The sequence below is a fragment of the Dama dama genome, chromosome 18 (assembly GCF_033118175.1).
Source record: "Dama dama isolate Ldn47 chromosome 18, ASM3311817v1, whole genome shotgun sequence".
NCBI lineage: Eukaryota > Metazoa > Chordata > Mammalia > Artiodactyla > Cervidae > Dama > Dama dama.
The window spans coordinates 3,381,060-3,405,125 of record NC_083698.1 but is presented as its reverse complement, the minus strand read 5'-3'; positions in this window follow the sequence as shown (position 1 = coordinate 3,405,125).

Below are 24,066 nucleotides of genomic sequence, written 5' to 3'. Positions count from 1 at the left end.
ACAAATATTTAAGTATGAATTCACACAAATCTTTCTAAAAAAATAATAATAATAGAAAAACAAACAAACAAACAAACAAAAGAAGGCAATGTTCCTAACTCTTTCTTTAAAGCCAGTGTTACTCCAAAACAAGACAAAGACATTACAGGTAAACTACAGACTGATATTCCTTAAAAACAAGAAAGCAGAAATCCTTTACAAAATGTTATCTTAGGAAACAAAATTCAGGGGCACATATCAGGATTATACAGCATCACCTCACATGGGATGTATTCCTAGAATACAGTTTGGTTCAATACATCAGAACTGAAAACACTGTTGTTCAGTCACTTAGCCTTGTCTGACTCTTTCAACCCCATGGGCCACAGCACATCAGGTTTCCCTGTCCTTCACTATCTCCTGAGAGTTCGCTTAAACTCATGTCCATGGAGTGGTGATGCCATCCAGCCATCTCATCCTCTGTTGCCCCCTTCTTCTCTTGCCCTCCATCTTTCCCAGCATCAGAGTCTTTTCCAATAAATCAGATCATCACATCAGGTGGCCAAAGTACTGAAGCTTCAGCTTCAGCATCAGTCCTTCCAATAAATATTCAGGGTTGTTATGAACAGAATATAGTTTAAGAACACATGATCATTTCAATTGATGCAGAAAAAGTATTTAATAATATTCAACACACTTTCATGATAAAAGCACTAAAAATACTAGGAAGAGGAAGGAATTATCAGCACATAATAAAATCCATATGCAAAAACCCCACAGTAAATAAAAAATTCAGTGGTGAAAGACTGAAAGATGTCTTTATTGTTATTTTAAGATAAGAAATAAGATTAGGATACCCACTTTTGCCATTTCTATTCAACATAGTTCTGGAAATTCTTGGCAGAACAATTAGGCACAAAGGAAAAATAAAATGCATTCAATTTGAAAAGTGCAAATATATCTGCTTGCACATAATATAATCTGATATGTAGAAAACACTAAATATTCCACACACTAAAAAAAGTTAGTATAAATGAATTAAGCAAATTAGTAATATACAATTTAACCCATAAAAATAATTTGTATTTCTCCATATAATAATAAGAAATTCATAAAGGAAATAATGAAGATAAATTTCCTTTATAGTAGCAAAAATAATAAAATACTGAGAAATTAATGAAGGAGGTGAGGGAATTGTACAATTATAACTACAGAACATTGTTTGAAAGAAATTAAAGAGACACAAATAAATGAAAATATATTCTATATTTAAGGATTAGAACATTTTAAGATGAAAATAATACCCAAAATGATATATAGAAATCATAATGGTTTTGATTCTATTACAATCCAAATGATGTTTTTGCAGAAATGGAATAACTATATCATCAAATTCACACATAACTTCAAGCAACCTTGAATAGCTAAAATAATCTTGGGAAAAAAAAACAACAAAGCTAGAGGACTCATAATTTCTGTTTTCAAAATTTACTATAAACTGTAGTAGTCACAACAGAGTACTACTTGAATAAAACCAAATGTATAAACAAATGGAATTAATAGAAAACATTCACATATAAAATCAGTTCAGTCCAATTCAGTCACTCAGTCATGTATGATTCTTGCAAGCCCATGGACTGCAGCACACCAGGCCTCCCTGTCCATTGCCAAATCCCGGAGTTTATTCAAACTCATGTCCATTGATTCAGTGATGCCATCCAGCCATCTCATCCTCTGTCATCCCCTTCTCCTCCTGCCCCCAATCCCTCCCAGCATCAGGGACTTTTCAAATGAGTCAGCTCTTTGCATCAGGTGGCCAAAATATTGGAGTTTCAGCTTCAACATCGGTCCTTCCCATGAATACTCAGGACTGATCTTCTTTAGGATGGACTGGTTGGATCTCCTTGCAGTCCAAGGGACTCTCAAGAATCTTCTCCAACACCACAGCTCAAAAGCATCAATTCTTCGGTGCTCAGCTTTCTTTATAGTCCAAATCTCACATCCATACATGACTACTGGAAAAACCATAGTTTTGATTAGATGGACCTTTTTTGGCAAAGGAATGTCTCTGCTTTTTAATATGCTGTCTAGGTTGTTCATAACTTTCCTTTCAAGGAACAAGAGTCTTTTAATTTCATGATTGCAGTCACCATCTGCAATGATTTTGGAGTCCTCCGAAATAAAGTCTGTCATATAGTAGAACAGTTTTAGACAAGAGTACCAAGAATATTTAATGGAGAAAAGACATTCTTTAAAATAAATGGTGCTGGTAAAATTGGATATAAATATTCAAAGCATGAATGTAGAGTCTTACTTAATGCAAAGTGTAAAAATTGACTCAAAATGTACCAAAAAATCTAAATATAAGACCTAAATTTACAAAGGTTTTAGAATAAATCATATGGGGAAAACCTTTATAATTTTGAATGTGGCAGTGATTTTTCAGATATGACAACAAAGACACATGCATCAGAAAAAATATAGATTAATTGACCTTCTTAATATTTTTAAAATTGTGCTTAAGAAGAAATGATCAACAGATTACAACAAAAATACCCTGAATGGTAAAAAAAAAAAAAAAAAGAAAAGAAAGAAAGAAAAATCAACTCATAAGAGATTAATATCCAGAATATACAGAGAACTCTTAAAACTCAACAACAAAGACACAAGGAAATGATTTTTTTTATTTATTTTTATTAGTTGGAGGCTAATTACTTTATAATATTGTAGTGGTTTTTGCCATACATTGACATGAATCAGCCATGGATTTACATGTGTTCCCCATCCTCATCCCCCCTCCCACCTCCTTCCCCCTCCCATCCCTCTGGGTCTTCCCAGTGCACCAGCCCTGAGCACTTGTCTCATGCATCAAATCTGGACTGGCGATCTGTTTCACACTTAATAATATACATGTTTTGATGCTTTGATTTTTTTAATGGGCAAAAGTGTTGAATAAACATTTCTCCAAAGAATATGTACAAATGGCCAATAAACATGTGAAAGGATGTTTGATGTAGCTAATTACCATGAGATACCAACTCACATTCATTAGGATGACCATTGTTAAAAAAAAAAGAAAAAGAAAAAAAATGCAAGCATTTTTGAAGAAGTAGAGAAATTGGAATTCATATGTACTGCTGATAGGAATACAAGAGAAGGAAATGGCAACCTGGTGGGCTGCTGTCCATAGGGTCACACAGTCAGACACGACTGAAATGACTTAGCATGCTTGCATTGGAGAGGGAAATGGCAACCCACTCCAGTATTCTTGCCTGGAGAATCCCAGGGATGGAGGAGCCTGGTGGGCTGCTGTCGATAGGGTCGCATAGAGTTAGACAGGACTAAAGTGACAGTTAGCCTGGACATGGAACAACAGACTGGTTCCAAATAGGAAAAGGAGTACGTCAAGGCGGTATATTGTCATCCTGCTTATTTAACTTATATGCAGAATACATCATGAGAAACGCTGGGCTGGAAGAAGCATAAGCTGGAATCAAGATTTCCGGGAGAAATATCAATAACCTCAGATATGCAGATGACACCACCCTTATGGCAGAAAGTGAAGAGGAACTAAAGAGTCTCTTGATGAAAGTGAAAGAGAAGAGTGAAAAAGTTGGCTTAAAGCTCAACATTCAGAAAACTAAGTTCATGGCATCTGGTCCCATCACTTGATGGGAAATAGATGCGGAAAAAGTGTAAACAGTGTCAGACTTTATTTGTGGGGAGGGGGGGTTCCCAAATCACTGCAGATGGTGATTGTAGCCATGAAATTAAAAGACACTTAGTCCTTGGAAGGAAAGTTATGACCAACCTAGATAGCATATTAAAAAGCAGAGACATTACTTTGCCAACAAAGGTCCATCTAGTCAATGCTATAGTCTTTCCGGTGGTCATGTATGGATGTGAGAGTTGGACTATAAAGAAAGCTGAGCACCGAAGAATTGATGCTTTTGAACTGTGGTGTTGGAGAAGACTCTTGAGAATCCCTTGGACTACAAGGAGATCCAACCAGTCCATCCTAAAGGAGATCAGTCCTGAGTATTCATTGGAAGGACTGATGTTGAAGCTAAACTCCAATACTTTGGCCACCTCATGCGAAGAGTTGACTCACTGGAAAAGACCCTGATGCTGGGAGGGATTAGGGGCAGGAGGAGAAAGGGATGGCAGAGGATGAGATGGCTGGATGGCATCACCAACTGGATGGACATGGGTTTGAGTAAACTCCGGGAGTTGGTGATGGACAGGGAGGCCTGGCGTGTTGCGATTCATGGTGTCGCAGAGAGTCGGAGATGACTGAGTGACTGAACTGAACTGAAAGCGATTTAGCAGCAACAGCAGCTGATAGGAATGTAAAATGGAATGATACAGCCATGGTGGGAAACAGTGGAATAATTCTTCAAAAGTAAGCAATGGGACTATCATATACATTCCAGCAATTTAAATTTAGGGTACATATTCAAATAATTGAATGCAGGGTTTCCAAAGATATCTGTATACTCCATGTTCATAGTGGCATTATTTACAATGGTTGAAATGTAAAAGCAACTAACATTGATGACTGGATAAGCAAAGTTTATATATAATTTATTGACTATTATTAAGCCTAACAAAGGAAGGACATTTTTGCATATATTACAACATGTATGAACTATAAGGCTTAATGCTAAGTGAAATAAACCAATCGCAAAATGCCAAATGTTGTTTGATTCCACTTATATGATGCACTTAGAGTAGTCAAAATCAGAGACAGAGTACTATATGTTTTGCTGAGGCTGGAGGGAAGGGGACATATAATTTTTGTTTCATGAATATTGAGTTGTGGTCTAGATGAAAATAGATGAAAACTATTCTAGAGATGGTGAGGATTACACACTATAAATATATTTAATATCACTGAACTGTATACTTACAAATGAAAAATTTTATGTTTGTGTATTTTACCACAATACAAAAATTGAAAAACATATTAGAGCTTTTATGAGTAGCGATGGTTCATGCTCGAATACTTTCAGAATTGCAAAGACAAAATGAAAATATGAAATTAGCAGTCTAAAAAGAAAAAGAATAAAACAAATTCAGGAAAAATAGGGACCAAATATGTATGGAGAGTACTTCTCTATTGGTCTGACATTGTGTCTAGATTCTAGTTGCAAAGAATATTTCTTGTTCTTAATTCTTTTATACCAGAAAACATCTTTGGGGGAAAAAAAAAGCACTCACAACTAATTCAGATCCATCAAAAGAATTCTAGTACAAAATGGCAGCTGGCTAGCAGCCTTTCATAAAATCTCTTCCAAATTTCAAATAAAACAGACCATACAAAAGACAAATTTGGAAAATAAAAAACTAAAAGATAGCTTGCCAGTCATCTTAATAGAAGAGTATTGGCCCCCTGTTCACTCTTAGGCAGATGGAGCAGAATGGAAAATAAACTACCCATTCTGCCCTGATATGGCTGAACTTCATCTCATAGAACTATGACCAATACACAGAAAAACAAATTTTCTATCACAGGACACTGATGTCAGAGTTCTTTCTCTCTTCCCACTGCTTCTTCTAGTCTCCTTGCCATCATTTTCTTCCCACCATAGAATTATATTCCCAGTTCTTTAGCTGGTTCCATCAAGAAAAAAAAAAACAAAAAACAAAAACAAAAACAAGGGTGTTAGTTTCCAATTCTCATTAGAGATTTTTACCCTTTCCACCATCCCTACTCACCATGTTCCAAACCCTTTATCTAATAATATTCACATTACTCCCACCATAACAATATTTAATTGTACAAAAGGACTCCAAAAATAAACACAGCATAATTATCACTGCTTAATATAGTTCTTTACACAAATAAACAGTGTCCTATGAGGACGTTTTCTTTTCTCTAGTCCCAATGTGATGACCCTGTTACATTCAACTGATACTGTTTAATTAGATATGAATGGATTTTCCTACATCACACTGTCACATTTTGCAATATTTTCTGGATTTGTTAAATGTTCTATTGAGACATTCTATTTCCCTTAGCCCCACGAGACTTTTCCTCTGTAACTCTTTATAAGTGTGCTCTAGTTAGAATTAATAGACAAGTTAAAAATTTGTTCATTTTACTTTGAGGTTAATTTTATTTTCTGAGAGAGTATTTTAATCTGTTCTGAAAAACTTTCCTCTGTATTTAAAGGCCTTCTGGAACCAATCTCATAGCTCAGTTGGTAAAGAATCTGCCTGCACTGCAGGAGGCTTGGGTTAGATTCCTGGGTCGGGAAGATCCCCAGAGAAGAAAATGGCAACCCACTCCAATATTCTTGCCTGGAAAAACCAATGGACAGATGAGCCTGGCAGGTTACAGTGCATGAGGTTGCAAGAGTTGGACATGACTAAGTGACTTTCACTTCACAACCAATCTCTAATGATTTACATGCCAATAAGAAGCATGACGCTGCAGGACTTCATGCTCCTTCTTACGTGATTTTATCATAAGTCTGGAAGATTTGGGGGTGTATTAAAATTTCACACTTATAGATTTAGTTGTGGGTTGTTGTTTTGCCTCTGTCATGTCTGACTCTGCCACCCCATGGACTGCAGCATGCCAGGCTTCCCTATCCTTCTCTGTCTCCTGGAGTTTGCTCTAATTCATGTCCATTGAGTCAATGATGCCATCCAACCATCTCATCCTCTGTCATCCCCTTCTCCTCCTGCCTTCAATCTTTCCTCTCATCAGGGTCTTTTTCAATGAATCGTCTCTTCACATCAGGTGGCCAAAGTATTGGAGCTTCATTTAATCATCAGTCCTTCCAATGAATATACAGGGTTGACTTCCTTTAGGATGGACTGGTTTGATCTCCTTGCAGTCCAAGGGACTCTCAAGAGTCTTCTCCAGCACCACAGTTGGAAAGCATCAATAATTCAGCACTCAGCCTTCTTTATGATCCAACTCTCACATCTATACATGACTAGTGGAAAAACCATATCTTTGACTATATGGACCTTTGTCAGAAAAGTTACACCTCTGCTTTTTTTTTTTTTTTCCATTTATTTTTATTATTGGAGGCTAATTACTTTACAATATTGTAGTGGTTTTTGCCATACATTGACATGAATCAGCCATGGATTTACATGTATTCCCCATTCCGATCCCCATTCCCACCTCCCTCTCCACCCAATCCCTCTGGGTCTTCCCAGTGCACCAGCCCCGAGCACTTGTCTCATGCATCCAGCCTGGGCTTGTGATCTGTTTCACCCTTGATAACATACATGTTTCGATGCTGTTCTCTCAAAACATCCCACCCTCGCCTTCTCCCACAGAGTCCAAATGTCTGTTCTATACATTTGTGTCTCGTTTTCTGTTTTGCATATAGGGTTATCGTTACCATCTTTCTAAATTCCATATGTATGTGTTAGTATGCTGTAATGTTCTTTATCTTTCTGGCTTACTTCACTCTGCATAATGGGCTCCAGTTTCATCCATCTCATTAGAACTGATTCAAATGATTTCTTTTTAATGGCTGAGTAATATTCCATGGTGTATATGTACCACAGCTTCCTTATCCATTCGTCTGCTGATGGGCATCTAGGTTGCTTCCATGTCCTGGCTATTGTAAACAGTGCTGCAATGAACCCTGGGGTGCATGTGTTTCTTTCAGATCTGGTTTCCTCGATGTGTATGCCCAGAAGTGGGATTGCTGGGTCATATGGCAGTTCTATTTCCAGTTTTTTTTTTTTTTTTTTTAAGAAATCTCCACACTGTTCTCCATAGCATCTGTACTAGTTTGCATTCCCACCAACAGTGTAAGAGGGTTCCCTTTTCTCCACATCCTCTCCAGCATTTATTGCTTGTAGACTTTTGGATAGCAGCCATCCTGACTGGCGTGTAATGGCACCTCATTGTGGTTTTGATTTGCATTTCTCTGATAATTTGAGTGATGTTTAACATTTTTCATGTCTTTGTTGGCCATCTGTATGTCTTCCTTGGAGAAATGTCTGTTTAGTTCTTTGGCCCATTTTTTGATTGGGTCATTTATTTTTCTGGAATTGAGCTGCAGGAGTTGCTTGTATATTTTTGAGATTAATCTTTTGTCTGTTGCTTTGTTTGCTATAATTTTCTCCCAATCTGAGGGCTGTCTTTTCACCTTGCTTATAGTTTCCTTTGTTGTGCAAAAGCTTTTAAGTTTAACTAGGCCCCATTTGTTTATTTTTGCTTTTATTTCCAATATTCTGGGAGGTGGGTCATAGAGGATCCTGCTGTGATTTATGTCGGAGAGTGTTTTGCCTATGTTCTCCTCTAGGAGTTTTATAGTTTATGGTCTTACATTTAGATCTTTAATCCATTTTGAGTTTATTTTTGTGTATGGTGTTAGAAAGTGTTCTAGTTTCATTCTTTTACAAGTGGTTGACCAGTTTTCCCAGCACCACTTGTTAAAGAGGTTGTCTTTTTTCCATTGTATATCCTTGCCTCCTTTGTCGAAGATAAGGTGTCCATAGGTTCGTGGATTTATCTCTGGGCTTTCTATTCTGTTCCATTGATCTATATTTCTGTCTTTGTGCCAGTACCATAATGTCTTGATGACTGTGGCTTTATAGTAGAGACTGAAGTCAGGCAGGTTGATTCCTCCAGTTCCATTATTCTTTCTCAAGATTACTTTGGCTATTCAAGGTTTTTTTGTATTTCCATACAAATTGTGAAATTATTTGTTCTAGTTCTGTGAAAAACACCGTTGGTAGCATGATAGGGATTGCATTGAATCTATAGATTGCTTTGGGTAGTATAGTCATTTTGACATTATTGATTCTTCCAATCCATGAACACTGTATATTTCTCCATCTGTTTGTGTACTCTTTGATTTCTTTCATCAGTGTTTTATAGTTTTCTATGTATAGGTCTTTTGTTTCTTTAGGTAGATATACTCCTAAGTATTTTATTCTTTTTGTTGCAATGGTGAATAGTATTGTTTCCTTAATTTCTTTTTCTGTTTTCTCATTGTTAGTGCATAAGAATGCAAGGGATTTCTGTGTGCTAATTTTATATTCTGCAACTTTACTATATTCATTGATTAGCTCTAGTAATTTTCTGATAGAGTCTTTAGGGTTTTCTATGTAGAGGATCATGTCATCTGCAAACAGTGAGAGTTCCACTATCTCTTTTCCTATCTGTATTCCTTTTACTTCTTTTTCTGCTCTGATTGCTGTGGCCAATACTTCCAACACTATGTTGAATAGTAGTGGTGAGAGTGGGCACCCTGTCTTGTTCCTGATTTTAGGGGAAATGCATCTATTTCCCCTATCGTTTTCTGCATCTATTGAGATAATCATATGGTTTTTATCTTTCAATTTGTTAATGTGGTGTATTACATTGATTGATTTGTGGATATTAAAGAATCTTTGCATTCCTGGGATAAAGCCCACTTGGTCATGATGTATGATTTTTTAAAATATGTTGTTGGATTCTGTTTGCTAGAATTTAGTTAAGGATTTTTGCATCTATGTTCATCAGCAATACTGGCCTGTAGTTTTCTTTTTTGGTGGCATCTTTGTCTGGTTTTGGAATTAGGGTGATGGTGGCCTCATAGAATGAGTTTGGAAGCTTACCTTCTTCTGCAATTTTCTGGAAGAGTTTGAGTAAGATAGGTGTTAGCTCTTCTCTAAATTTTTGGTAGAATTCAGCTGTGAAGTCATCTGGTCCTGGGCTTTTGTTTGCAGGAATATTTCTGATTACAGTTTCGATTTCCTTGGTTGTGATGGGTCTGTTAAGATATTCTATTTCTTCCTGGTTCAGTTTTGGAAAGTTATACTTTTCTAAGAATTTGTCCATTTCATCCAAGGTGTCCATTTTATTGGCATAGAGCTGCTGGTAGTAGTCTCTTATGATCCTTTGTATTTCACTGTTGTCGGTTGTGATCTCTCTATTTTCATTTCTAATTTTGTTAATTTGGTTCTTCTCCCTTTGTTTCTTAATGAGTCTTGCTAACAGTTTGTTGATTTTGTTTATTTAAAAAAAAAAAAAAAACAAAAAAAACAGCCTTTAGCTTTGTTGATTTTTGCTATGGTCTCTTTAGTTTCTTTTGCATTTATTTCTGCCCTAATTTTTAAGATTTCTCTCCTTCTACTAACCCTAGGATTCTTCATTTCTTCCTTCTCTAGTTGTTTTAGGTGTAGAGTTAGGCTATTTATTTGACTTTTTTCTTGTTTCTTGAGGTAAGCCTGTAATGCTATGAACCTTCCCGTTAACACTGCTTTTATAGTGTTCCATAGGTTTTGGGTTGTTGTGTTTTAATTTTCATTTGTTTCTATGCATATTTTGATTTCTTTTCTTATTTCTTCCATGATTTGTTGGTTATTCAGAAACGTGTTGTTTAGCCTCCATATGTTGGAATTTTTAATAATTTTTTTCCTGTAATTGAGATCTAATCTTACTGCACTGTGGTCAGAAAGGATGACTGGAATGATTTCAATTTTTTTGAATTTACCAAGGCTAGATTTATGGCCTAGGATGTGATCTATTCTGGAGAAGGTTCCGTGTGCACTTGAAAAAAAGGTGAAGTTGATTGTTTTGGGGTGAAATGTCCTATAGATATCAATTAGGTCTAGCTGGTCCATTGTGTCATTTAAGGTTTGTGTTTCCTTGTTAATTTTCTGTTTAGTTGATCTATCCGTAGTTGTGTGTGTGGTATTAAAGTTTCCCACTATTATTGTGTTACTATTAATTTCCTCTTTCAAACTCGTTAGCATTTGCCTTACATATTGTGGTGTTCCTATGTTGGGTGCATATATATTTATAATTGTTATATCTTCTTCTTGGATTGATCCTTTGATCATTAGAAGGACATACAAAGTGTCTTTCTTTGTCTCTTCTCACAGCCTTTATTTCAAAGTCTATTTTATCTGATGTGAGTATTGCGATTCCTGCTTTCTTTTGGTCTCCGTTTGCGTGAAATATTTTCTTCCAGCCCTTCACTTTTAGTTTGTATGTGTCCCTTGTTTTGAGGTCGGTCTCTTGTAGACGGCATATATAGGGGTCTTGTTTTTATATCCATACAGCCAATCTTTGTCTTTTGGTTGGGGCATTCAACCCACTTACATTTAAGGTAATTATTGATAGGTATGGTCCCGTTGCCATTTACTTTGTTGTTTTGGGTTCACGTTTATACAAGCTTTCTGCATTTCCTGTCTAGAGAAGATCCTTTAGCGTTTGTTGAAGAGCTGGTTGGGGGCACTGAATTCTCTCGCTTTGGCTTGTCTGTAAAGCTTTTGAATTCTCCTTCATATCTGAATGAGATCCTTGCTGGGTACAGTAGTCTAGGTTGTAGGTTATTCTCTGTCATTACTTTAAGGATGTCCTGCCATTGCCTTCTGGCTTGAAGAGTTTCTGTTGAAAGATCAGCTGTTATCCTTATGGGAATTCTTTTGTGTGTTATTTGTTGTTTCTCCCTTGCTGCTTTTAATATTTGCTCTTTGTGTTTGATCTTTGTTAATTTGATTAACATGTGTCTTGGGGTGTTTTGCCTTGGGTTTATCCTGTTTGGGACTCTCTGGGTTTCTTGGATTTGGGTGGCTATTTCCTTCCCCATTTTAGGGAACTTTTCAGCTATTATCTCCTCGAGTATTTTCTCATGGCCTTTCTTTTTGTCTTCTTCTTCTGGGACTCCTATGATTTGAATGTTGGGGTGTTTCACATTGTCCCAGAGGTCCCTGAGGTTGTCCTCATTTCTTTTCATTCTTTTTTCTTTTTTCCTCTCTGCTTCATTTATTTCCACCATTTTATCTTCTACCTCGCTTATCCTATCTTCTGTCTCTGTTATTCTACTCTTGGTTCCCTCCAGAGTGTTTTTGATCTCATTTATTGCATTATTCATTTTTAATTGACTCTTTTTTTTATTTCTTCTAGGCCCTTATTAAACATTTCTTGCATCTTTTCAATCTTTGTCTCCAGGCTATTTATCTGTAACTCCATTTTGTTTTCAAGATTTTGGATCATTTTTATTATCATTATTCTAAATTCTTTTTCAGATAGATTCCCTATCTCCTTCTCTTTTGTTTGACTTGGTGGGCATTTTTCATGTTCCTTTACCTGTTGGGTATTTCTCTGCCTTTTCATCTTGTTTAGATTACTGTGTCTGGAGTGGGCTTTCTGTATTCTGGTGGTCTGTGGTTCCTTTTTATTGTGGAGGTTTCTCCCAGTGGGTGGGGTTGGACGATTGGCTTGTCAAGGTTTCCTGGTTAGGGAAGCTTGCGTTGGTGTTCTGGTGCGTGGAACTGGATCTCTTCTCTCTGGAGTGCAATGGAGTGTCCAGTAATGAGTTTTGAGATGGGTCTATGTGTTAGGTGTGACTTTGGGCAGCCTGTATGTTGACGCTCAGGGCTATGTTCCTGCGTTGCTGGAGAATTTGCGTGGTATGTCTTGCTCTGGAACTTATTGGCTCTTGGATGGTGGTTAGTTTCAGTGTAGGTATGGAGGCTTTTGGATGGTCTCTTATTACTTTATGTTCCCCATAGTCAGGAGTTTTCTGGTGTTCTCAGGTTTTGGGCTTAAGTCTCCTGCCTCTGGATTTCAGTCTTATTCTTCCAGTAGTCTCAAGACTTCTCCAACTATACAGCACTGATAATAAAACTTCTAGGTTAATGGTGAAAAGATTCTCAACCATGAGGGATACCCAGAGAAGTTCACAGAGTTACATGAAGAAGAGGAGAGGGAGGAGGGAGATAGAGATGAGCAGGAGGAGAAAAAATGACTCAAGAGGAGAGAGACAGATCTATGCAGTTCTCTGTTCCCAAAGTGTTCTCCGTAGCCCAGACACCCACAGAGATTCACAGAATTGGATTGGGAAGAGAAGGGGAAGGGAGGAAATAGAAGTGATCTGAGGGAGAAAACGGAGAGTCAAAAGGGGGAGAGAGTGATCAACACACTCCTGAATAAAAATGGGAACTGAATATTGGATTCTTAAATGTCCAAAATTGATATCAAATACTGAAAAACAAAGATTAAAAATCTAGAGTAGAGGTTAGACTCTTAAAAATACTGTATTAAAAACAAAAACAAAAGCACAAAAAATTTTGGAAATATATATGAAGTTCAGTTTAAAAATAGGGCCTCTTCTTTATTTTTTTTGCAAGGTTATAGTGAAATGGAAATGAAAATTAAGGAGTAATAGAGGAGTAATAGAAGACTTTAAAAGAAAATAAGAGAAAAGAAAAAAGAAAAAATTTTTCTTCTAATTAAAAAAGATAGTAAAAATATATGAAAATGAAAATGAAAGTTAAGGAGTAATGGAGAAGTAATAGGGAATTTTATAAGAATATAAAAGAGAAAAAATAAAATAAAAATGAAAAGAAAAAATTTTTTAATTAAAAAAAAAAAAGGTAAAAATATATCTAGGAACTTCTCTGGAGCTGTTGCGGTCAGTGTGGGTTAGGTTCAGTTTCAGACAGCTCCTTGTTCCAGTTTACACTTTTCCACATCTATAGGCCCCTTCCGGTGTAGTTGGTGTTACCTGCAGGGATTATAATCTATTGCACCAGTCACTTCTGAAGCAGTTCCCTTTGTTTATTTGGCTTCTGTTTGCCGGTCTCTTCAGTGTCTAATTTCTGCCCTGACACAAGCGGGCGGAGGTGGTCTCTTATTTAGGTCGCTTGTTCAGTCGTGCTGCGGGGAGGGAGGGGCACTGCAGACAAATGTCACTGGCGTGTGTGGGGAGCACTCGCACTGTTTCGGCCACATTGGGTTTGCCCCTGCTCATGACGTGTGCTTTCCCCGTCTACACTGTTCAGGCTCCAGGCTGCTCTATATAGAGCGGGCCCTGCATTGCATGCGGTTCCAGTTTTCAGGTATTCCACGAAAGCGCGGACTTGGTTGGGCCTGCGTTTTGTGCCTTCCCGGGCTGGAGCAGCTCAGGCAGCCAGGAGCTTGACGGGTGCACTCTCCCCGGTTGCGGTGCGCCTTCTCCCCCCAATGGTCTCAGCCTCAGTTTCCGCGCCTGCCAGTCGGGTTCGCCTTGTGTCTGTTCTCGGGAGTTGGTCTCTAGTCACAACCCTCCTGGCAGATGTCAACCATCCAGAATCTCAGGAAGTCTTTGGTTAGAAACTGGAGGCCTTTTTGCAGTGCGGTAGGGGTGCTGTCTCTGGGGCCGAGCTTGCCCCTTTCCCCTCCCCCCTGCCTCCTGCCTCTGGCGGGGGATGGGCTGGTCTGCAGTCGGCTAGCTCTTCTCTGGACTTGCTCCGTCCCTTTGTTCTGCGAACGGCCGGCAGTGTGTTCAGGCCGGTTAATTTTCTCTCTCTCTCTTGCTGTCCCACAGTTTAAGTTGCTGTCTCACAAAAGCTCCCTCCGATTGTCCTCAGGGCACTCAGGTCCGGTCCTTACCCTAAGCAATACCGCCCGCTCCTCTCCGTTCCGCCCACCACTTGCTGGTGGCGGATGTGGGCGTCTGGGGTAATTTGCTGCTGGGAGTTGCTTTTAGGCACGTAATCTGTGGGTTTTATTTATTTTTCCTCCCAGTTAGGTTGCCCTCCGAGATTCGAAAACTTCCCCCAGACCTGCCAGTGCGAGGGTTTCCTGGTGTTTGGAAACTTCCTCTATTGCGACTCCCTTCCCAGATGGGTCTCTGTCCCTAGCTCTTTTGTCTCTCTTTTTATCTTTTATATTTTGTCCTACCTCTTTTCAAAGACGATGGGCTGCTTTTCTGGGTGCCTGATGTCCTCTGCTAGCGGTCAGAAGTTGTTTTGTGAAGTTTGCTCAGCGTTCAAATGTTCTTTCAATGAATTTGTAGGGGAGAAAGTGGTCTCCCCGTCCGATTCCTCCACCATCTTAGCTCCTCCCCTCACATCTCTGCTTTTTTAAGACACTATCTAATTTTGTAAAAGTTTTCCTTCCAAGGAGAAGGTATCTTTTAATTTCTTGACTGCAGTCACTGTCTCCAGTGATTTTGAGCCCAAGAAAGTAAAATGTCACTCTTTCTACTTTTTCCCCATCTGTTTGCCATGAAGTGATGGAACCAGATAATTTTTTTTTTTTTCTTAACTCCATAGGCTACTTGTGTATTTATTGGAGATCTGCAGTCTATTTGACTGGACAGTACTGGCATTCCCTTTCTGACTGATCCTCCATGTGCTTTATAGATAAATACATTTTTAAAAATTTTCAGTCTTTATCTCTTTGCCTTTTTATTTTACTTTTGTGAGGTTTCTTCAATTTTTTTCAAACTATCCTGTAGAATTAAACTGATTTATTACATAAACATATATATATTTACTGAGTGCCTTGCTCTCCCTATATCACTAACTTTTGTGATAAACATGTGAATAGTTTGCTTCTCCTCCATATAGGTGCCAGTTAGCAAATATGGATGGCCAAGTCAATGTCCTTAATGCCTTTTCTTAAAGCACACCCGCCAATTCAAAACTCTTCTACCTTTTGTTTTGGCAGAGTTAACTTCAGGTTATGCTAAGTTCTCACCTCTGTTGCAATAGTTACACTCAATAAAATTTCTCCTTTTCACCTTTAACTGGTGTTTGGTTTCTGCTATCTTTGACAGTGGTAGTCTTTGATTTGAAGTACCAGTGCCTTGAGATCTGTCCTAAAACTGCCCAAATAAATTTATTCAGTTTCATTAGTGAAACATCTTGCCATATTTTACCTGGACAAGAAAACACTTGCCTGCAATTTCTTCAGCTTTGAGTGTGAAGTGACCAGGTTCGAGGCTCACCCTTTTATGAATGGAACTTCTGAATATACTGAATGGAACTTCTACTAACTCCCTAGTTTATAACTCAGAGACTCATCCCTATGCATATTTGTAACATCCCCAAGCCTCAATACTCTCCCTGCACCCTCAAGTTACCTGCTGTTTTTCTCATCTGTAGGCATGCCCTCTGCTATGTGTGCACCTTCACCTATGATTATTCCACCTGGCTTTATTAATTATCATGACTTTCTCTGTTATTCCAGAATCTTGTGAAAGTGTTCCACCCACAGAAGGACCTACTCAATTATGTTTGGTTTCAAAGATTATACCATTTTTAGTAAAACTGCTATTATCTTAAAGAAAGGTGTTATAGATAACTTTTTAATTGATCCAGAAAATACTATGCATTTGTCTTAGCTATTAAAATAATACTTATGAGATTTGTCTAGGAAAATGCATACTAAAGATTTTACAAAATGGACTCTGAAAAATGACAAATCATTAAGACTAGAAAATGTTGATCATACACTTTACGAATTATATTTAAAGAGATAGATAATGCAGACAACTTTATAGAATTAATGCTTCTAATCTATAGGAATCTAATAATTTCATGGGCTATACATTGTTTTAGATAATAAAACAATTTATGGATAATTTCCTAATGTGTTATTTCAAATTTAGTGTTGAAGGTTATCTTATTAAAATGTTAATTTTTGTTCTACCTCTATATTTGAGCCCTCTGGGCTAAATAAATTCAGAACACGTTTACTTCTCTTGGAAGAACTTAATGATTCTGCTAATTCTTTGAAAATTAAAATGAAATAAGGTAAACTGGAGAGAAAAATATAGGAAAGTACAAAAAATCAAAATACAATACAAAAATAAACAGTAAAATCTTAGAAGATAAGGATTGACAGCTTTGGAAATGGAAATATATTTCCGAAAATACTTCAATAGCTAGTTGAAGAGGTCTGTTTTCTCGGAAAGTAAAAGTGATTAAAAGTGAATCCTGAAATAGCAAACTTAATTATGAGAGAAAGGGAATGTTATCAGAAAACAAAATATAAGAGAGTTACAGTGTTTAACAGATGGATTAAGGCCAAATGGCTTTAATGTTTTTTAAATTGTTCCAGAGCATAGAAAGACAATATATCTAAGTCCTTGCTACAAGCTATTTTAGTGAAGAAAACATGGTTTCTAGAAAAATACCTCTAGATACTGTTGTAAAATTATACTATTGATTAAAAATTCTAAATAAGGGCCAAAGACCTTAACAGACAAATAACCAAAGAGGATATACAGATAAAAAGATAGGCACATGAAACATTCTCCACATTCATAGATCAGCAAGAAAATGCAAATTAGAATGAGCTAACACTACACACTTATTAGAATGCCTGAAATTCAAAACATTGACAACATCAAATACTAGTGAGGATGAAGGACAACAGGAGCTCTCATCCTTTTCTGGTGAGAATGAAAAATGGTAGTCATTTTGGAAGATAGTTCAGTTCAGTACAAAACTATACATACTTGTACCATATAATCTAGTAGTCATGTTTCCTGGTACTTACCCATAGTACTTGAAACTTATGCCCACACAGAACCTAAACATGGATGTTTCTACTTCTTGTATTCAAAATTGTTCTTCCATTGGTGAATTAGTATGCAAACTGTTATGTACCAGACAATAGAATATTCAGTTTAGTTCAGTCGCTCAGTCATGTCTGACTCTTTGTGACCCCATGAACTGCAGCATGCCAGGCCTCCCTGTCCATCACCAACTCCCAGAGTCCACCCAAACCCACGTCTATTGAGTTGGTGATGCCATCCAACAATCTCATCCTCTGTCATCCCCTTTTCCTCCTGCCCTCAATCTTTCCCAGCATCAGGGTCTTTTCAAATGAGTCAGCTCTTTGCATCAGGTAGCCAAAGTATTGGAGTTCCAGCCTCAATATCAGTCCTACCAATGAACACTCAGTACTGATTTCCTTTAGGATGGACTGGTTGGATCCCCTTCCAGTCCAAGGGACTCTCAAGCGTCTTCTCCAACACCACAGCTCAAAAGCATCAATTCTTTGGCACTCAGCTTTCTTTATAGTCCAACTCTCACATCCATACATGACTACTGGAAAAGCCATAGCCTTGACTAGATGGGCCTTTGTTGACAAAGTAATGTCTCTGATTTTCAATATGCTGTCTAGGTTGGTCATATCTTTCCTTCCAAGGAGTAAGCGTCTTTTAATTTCATGGCTGCAATCACCATCTGCAGTGATTTTGGACCCCAGAAAAATAAAGTCAGCCACTGTTTCCATTGTTTCCCCATCTATTTACCATGAAGTGATGGGACTAGCTGCCATGATCTTAGTTTTCCAAATGTTGAGCTTTAAGCCAACATTTTTGCTCTCCTCTTCCACTTTCTTCAAGAGGCTCTTTAGTTCTTATTCACTTTCTGCCATAAGGGAATAGAATATTATCTAGTGCTAAAAGGAAATTAGCTATAAACACTTGAAAATATATGAAAAAAATTCAAATGCATGTTACTAACTAGCAGAAACTAATCTGAACACTTTATACAATTTACTTTTTACAGTTCAGGAAGTGGAACAATGACCTTGGGGGTAAATTGTTGTTCAGTCTCTCAGTTCTATCTGACTCTTTGCAATCCCATGGACTGCAGCAGTCCAGGTTTCCCTGTCCTTTACCATCTCCAATAGTTTGCTCAAACTCAGGTCCATTGAGTTGGTGATGCCATCCAACCATCTCATCCTCCTTCACCCTATTCTCCTCCTGCCCTCAATATTTCCAAGCATCATGGTCTTTTCCATTGAGTCAGCTTTTTTAATCAGCTGGCCAAATATTGGTGTTTCAGTCTCAACATCAGTCCGTCTAATGAATATTCAGAGTTGGTTTCCTTTAGAATGGACAGCTGGGATCTCCTTGCTGTCCAAGGGACTCTCAAGAGTCTTCTCCAGCACTATACTTTGAAGGCTTCGATTATTTGGTGCTCAGCCTTTTTTATTGTCCAGCTCTCATATCCACACATGACTAGTGCAAAAACCATAGCTTTGACTATACAGACTATGTAGGCAAAATAATGTCTCTACTTTTTAATATACTTTCTAGGTTTGTCACAGCTTTTCTTCCAAGGAGCAAGTGTCTTTTAGTTTCATGACTGCAGTCACCATCTGCAGTGATTTTGGACCCCGAGAAAATAAAGTCTATCACCGTTTCCATTGTTTTCCCATCTATCTGCCATGAAGTGATGGGACCAGATGCCATGGTCTTCATTTTTTGAAAGTTGAGTTTTAGTTAGCTTTTTCACTCTCTTCCTTCACCTTCACCAAGAAGCTCTTTAATTTCTCTGCTCTTTCTGCCATAAGGGTGGTGTTATCTGTATGTCTGAGTTTACTGATATTTCTTCATGCAGTCTTGATTCCATCTTGTGCTTCATCCAGTCCAGTATTTTGCATGATGTACTCTGTATTAAGTTAAATAAGCAGGGTGGCAATATACAGCCTTGACATACTCTTGTCCCAATTTGGAACCAGTCTGCTCTTCCATATCCAGTTCTAAATATTGCTTCTTAACCTCTATACAGGTTTTGCAAGAGGCAGGTAAGGTGGTCTAGTTTCCCAGCTCTTTAAGAATTTTCATCAGTTTGCTGCGATCTAAACAATCAAATGCTTTAGCCTAGTCAGTGAATCAGAAGTAGATATTTTTCTGGAATTTTCTTGATTTTCCTGTGGTCCAAGATGTTGGCAATTTGATTTCTGGTTTCTTTGCCTTTTCTAAATCCAGCTTGCACATTTGGAATTTCTCGGTTCACATACTGTTGAAGCATAGCTTGAAGATCAGTGTTACCCTGCTAGCATGTGAAATGAGTGCAATTATGTGGTAGTTTGAGCATTCTCTGGCTTTGCCTGTCTTTGGGATTGGAATGAATACTGACATTTTCCAGTCCTGTGGCCACTGCTGAGTTTTCCAAATTTGCTGGCATATTGAGTGCTGCACTTTCACAGCATTATCTTTTAGAATTTGAAATAGCTCAGCTGGAATTCCATCACCTCCACTAGATTTGTTCATAGTGATGCTTCCTAAGGCCCACCTGACTTCACACTCCAGGATGTCTGGCTCTAGGTGAGTGATCACACCATCATGGTTGTCTGTGTCATTAAGATCTTTTTGTATATTTCTTCTCTGTGTTATTGCCACCTCTTCTTAATCTCTTCTGCTTCTGTTGTGTCCATACTTTTTCTGTCCTTTATTGTGCCTATCTTTGCATGAAATATTCTTTTGGTATCTCTAATTTTCTTGAAGAGATCTCTAGTCTTTACCATTCTATTGTTTTCCTCTATTTCTTTGAATTTTTCACTTAGGAAGGCTTTATCTTTCCTTTCTATTTTCTGGAACTCTATATTCAGATGGGTGTATCTTTCCTTTTCTCCTTTGTCTTTCACTTCTCTTCCTTTCTCAGCTATTTGTAAGGCCTCCTCAGACAATCATTTTGCCTTTTTGCATTTCTTTTTTTAGGGGTTGGCTTTGATCACCATCTCTCATACAATGTTATGAACCTCCATCCACAGTTCTTCTGGCACCCTATCTATCAGAACTAATCCCAAAATGCCACTTATAACTTTATAGTTAGCCCTCTCTTTTCATGGTTCCACCTCTGCCAATTCAACCAACCTGAGATCATAAACACAATAGTATCTATTTATGAGGGAAAAAAAATCCTCGTGTAAGTGGACCTGCATAATTCAGACATATACTGGTCAAGGGTCCACTGTATACTGTTTGATTCCAATTTTATCATATTCTGGATAAGACAAAACTTTGAAGACAATAAAAAGAATAGTGAGCTTGCGTAGAAGAGAAAGGGTAAATAGATGGAGCACAGTGAATTTTAGGGCAATAAAAATACTCTTGATTTTATGAATGGATATATGTGATTATACATTTGTATAACCTTATAGAATGAACTATAATGTAAGCTATGGACTGTAGTGAATATGGACTTTGGTATAAGCTATGAACTTTGGATAATTATGATGTGTCAATGTCACTCATCAGTATTAAAAATACATGACTTTGATGGGGATGTTAATAAAGGGGAAGACTATGCATGTATGGAAGCAGCAAATCTTTGTGCCAACTTCTCAATTTTTCTATGCAGTGTAACCTGCTCTAAAAAAATTAAAGACCCTGTAACTTGATGCTAGAAGTCTAACTAAAATATTTTCAGATATTATCATGCTGTATAATGTTTATACTAGAGTCATCTCTAGAAAGAAAGAATAAAAAATAAAAGTAATAAAACAATTCATTATTGCCAAACAAAAAATCTGATCAACTTAAATACTCAAAAAAGATTTTGAGTAAATTCAGTATCTAATCTTATTTTAAAGTGCTTAAAAGAGGCCAAACTATGGATTAAGAGGATGTGGAATTTATCTCCCCCCACGAACACATCAAAAGTACATCTACATGTGGAATAGTTCTCACTTAAAATGAACTGGAGACTGACAGAAAGACTCCTGTGCATCCAAGACTAAGAAAATTAAAATGGAATTATATAGAAAGATAAGTAAAGCAATCAGGACAGGACTCCTCACGCCTGGGATGGGGCTCAGAAGAGGAGGTGGATTATAGAGGCGGAAATCCTCCCTTGGGAGTGAGTGGTTCAAGCCACATATTGAGTCAGCCCTGGTGTCCAAAAGAGGGAAGAGGAGCCCCTTTGGCTGGTTGGAAGGTCAGCAGTACTAACAGGAGGACCGTGGGAAGCCTAGACTTCACTCGTGAGGTGCACACCCACTTTTGTTTATTCCCAAGACAGAGTAGAAAGGGCAGATTGAAACTGCATAAGGTGATAGCTATTTTACTACAGCCTCCTTAGGGAGAACTCCGGTATGAGCCGAATACCTGCCCCAGCTCCACTGACTTGAAGCTGCAGCTCCACAGTGGGGTAAGGGCTGCCGTGGCCAAGAGGAGAGCTCAGCTCTGAGGGACAACGCCCAGAGCAGAGCAGCATTTGTGCAGGGAGGGACAAGCATCACTGGTGTTTACACAGGCAGAGCATCAGAAGGGTCTAGGACTCTGCCTATGCTAGGATGGCAAGAGGCCAAAAGTCAGACCATGCTGAGTGCTTGCACTAGCCCCTACTGCGTCAGAACTTCTCCCTCCTGGGGTGAGGGTCTTGGTGCTGGGACAGCAAAGAGCACACACTTAAAGAAAATGACTCGAGTTTCAATCATAACTTCAGGGCTTCTGTTCCAGAAGCTTGGGACTTGACTTTACTCCCAATAGGGTGGTACTGGCCAGTGAGCAGAGGAGAATCCTTGGCTTACTCTTGACTCTAGCTCTAGGCCCTCCATCTTCAGACCCATCTCCTAACCAAGTAACAGCTCTCAGTACACCCTGGGAGAAGATGGACTTGTGTTCACGTCACATCCAGCTCTCCAACCAAAGTCAATGGGCACATGCGGGACACTCCATCAGAGGGATCCCATTCCAAGACTGGGATAGTTAATTGTTTCACCTAATTTCACAGAGACAGAGAAGCTAACCAATAAAAGAAGACAGAGGAATTTATTTCAACTGAAATTGAAAGAGCAAGATTTAAAAAAAAAGAAGAAACAAAGAAAAATAAGCAAATTACCAGATCAAGAGTTCAAAGCATAACTCATAGGAATGCTAACTGAATTAGGAAAAATAAAGAGGACTACTACAATGATAATTTTAACAAAGAACTAGAAAGCATTAAAAAAAAAAATAATAAAAGTTAAGGCTAAAGAATTTGAGGGATACAAAGGTAGTCTGATAACCACAAACCAATCAAATGTGATACACAATAACAAACAGGAGGAGAAAAATCATACGACCATCTCAATGAACATAGAAAAAAGCTTTGACAAAATTTAACATCTATTCTTAATACAAATTCTCATGAACGTGGATATAGAAGAAATATATCTTGACATAAGAAATGCCATTTATGACAGCTAACGTTATATTCAGTGGTAAGAAGTAAAAGCATTTTCTCTAAAATCAAGAACAAGACAAGGATACTCGCTCTCACCATATCTATTTAATGTATACTTGGAAGCCCCAGTCCTACAAAACAGATAAGAGGAAAAAAAGTCATCCAAGTTGAAAGGGAAGAAGAAAAACTGTCACTATGTGCAAAAGATATGATACTCTGTAGAGAAGAGCTTACAATTTCCACCCACAATCTATTCAGACTAATAAATTAATTCAGGATATCTGCAGAATACAAGATTAATATTAAAAAAAAAAAAGTTCCAGTGCTATACACCACTAGTGAACTATTGGAAAAGGAAATAACAAAACAGTTACATTTAAACAGAATCCAACAGCATATTAAAAAGATCATACATCATGACCAAGTGGGCTTTATCCCAGGAATGAAAAGATTCTTTAATATCTACAAATCAATCAATGTAATACACCACATTAACAAATTGAAAGAGAAAAACCATATGATTATTTCAATAGATGCAGAAAAAGCCTTTGACAAAATTCAACATGCATTTATGATAAAAACTCTCCAGAAAGCAGGAATAGAAGGAACATACCTCAACATAATAAAAGCTATATATGACAAACCCACAGCAAACATCATCCTCAATGATGAAAAATTGAAAGCATTTCCCCTAAAATCAGGAACAAGACAAGAGTGCCCACTCTCACCACTACTATTCAACATAGTTTTGGAAGTTTTGGCCACAGCAATCAGAGTAGTAAAAGAAATAAAAGGAATCCAGATAGGAAAAGAAGAAGTGAAACTCTCACTGTTTGCAGATGACATGATCCTCTATGTAGAAAACCCTACATTTAAAACAGCATCAAAATGAGTAAAATAATATGAATAAATTTAACCAAATAAGTAGAAGATATATACTCTCAATACTACAAAACATTCATGAAGGAATCTGAAAATGATAGACATTTAAAAATAGTCCATGTTCATGGATTGGGAGAATTAACATTCTTAAATTGTGCATATTACCTAGATAGATTAAAGTAATCTATAGACTTAATACAATCTGTATTAAAATACCTATGGCATTTTTCAAAGAACTAGAATAAATATTCTAAAATTTCTATGGAACCAAAAAAGACTCCTAATTGCCAAATTAATCTTTTTAAAAATGAAAAATGCTGAAGTATTTTGCTTGCTAGCTTCAGGCTATATTATAAAGCTACGGTTATCAGAAAAATATGACACTGGCACAAAAATAAACACATAGATCAATGAAAGAGACTAGAGATCCCAAAAATAAATCTGTGTAATGCAAGGAATCACAAATATTTTATAAACTGGTGTAACTGTATAAGTAAAGAGTCATTGCTAAGTGAGATAAGTCACACAGAGAAAGACAAATACTTTAAAATAACA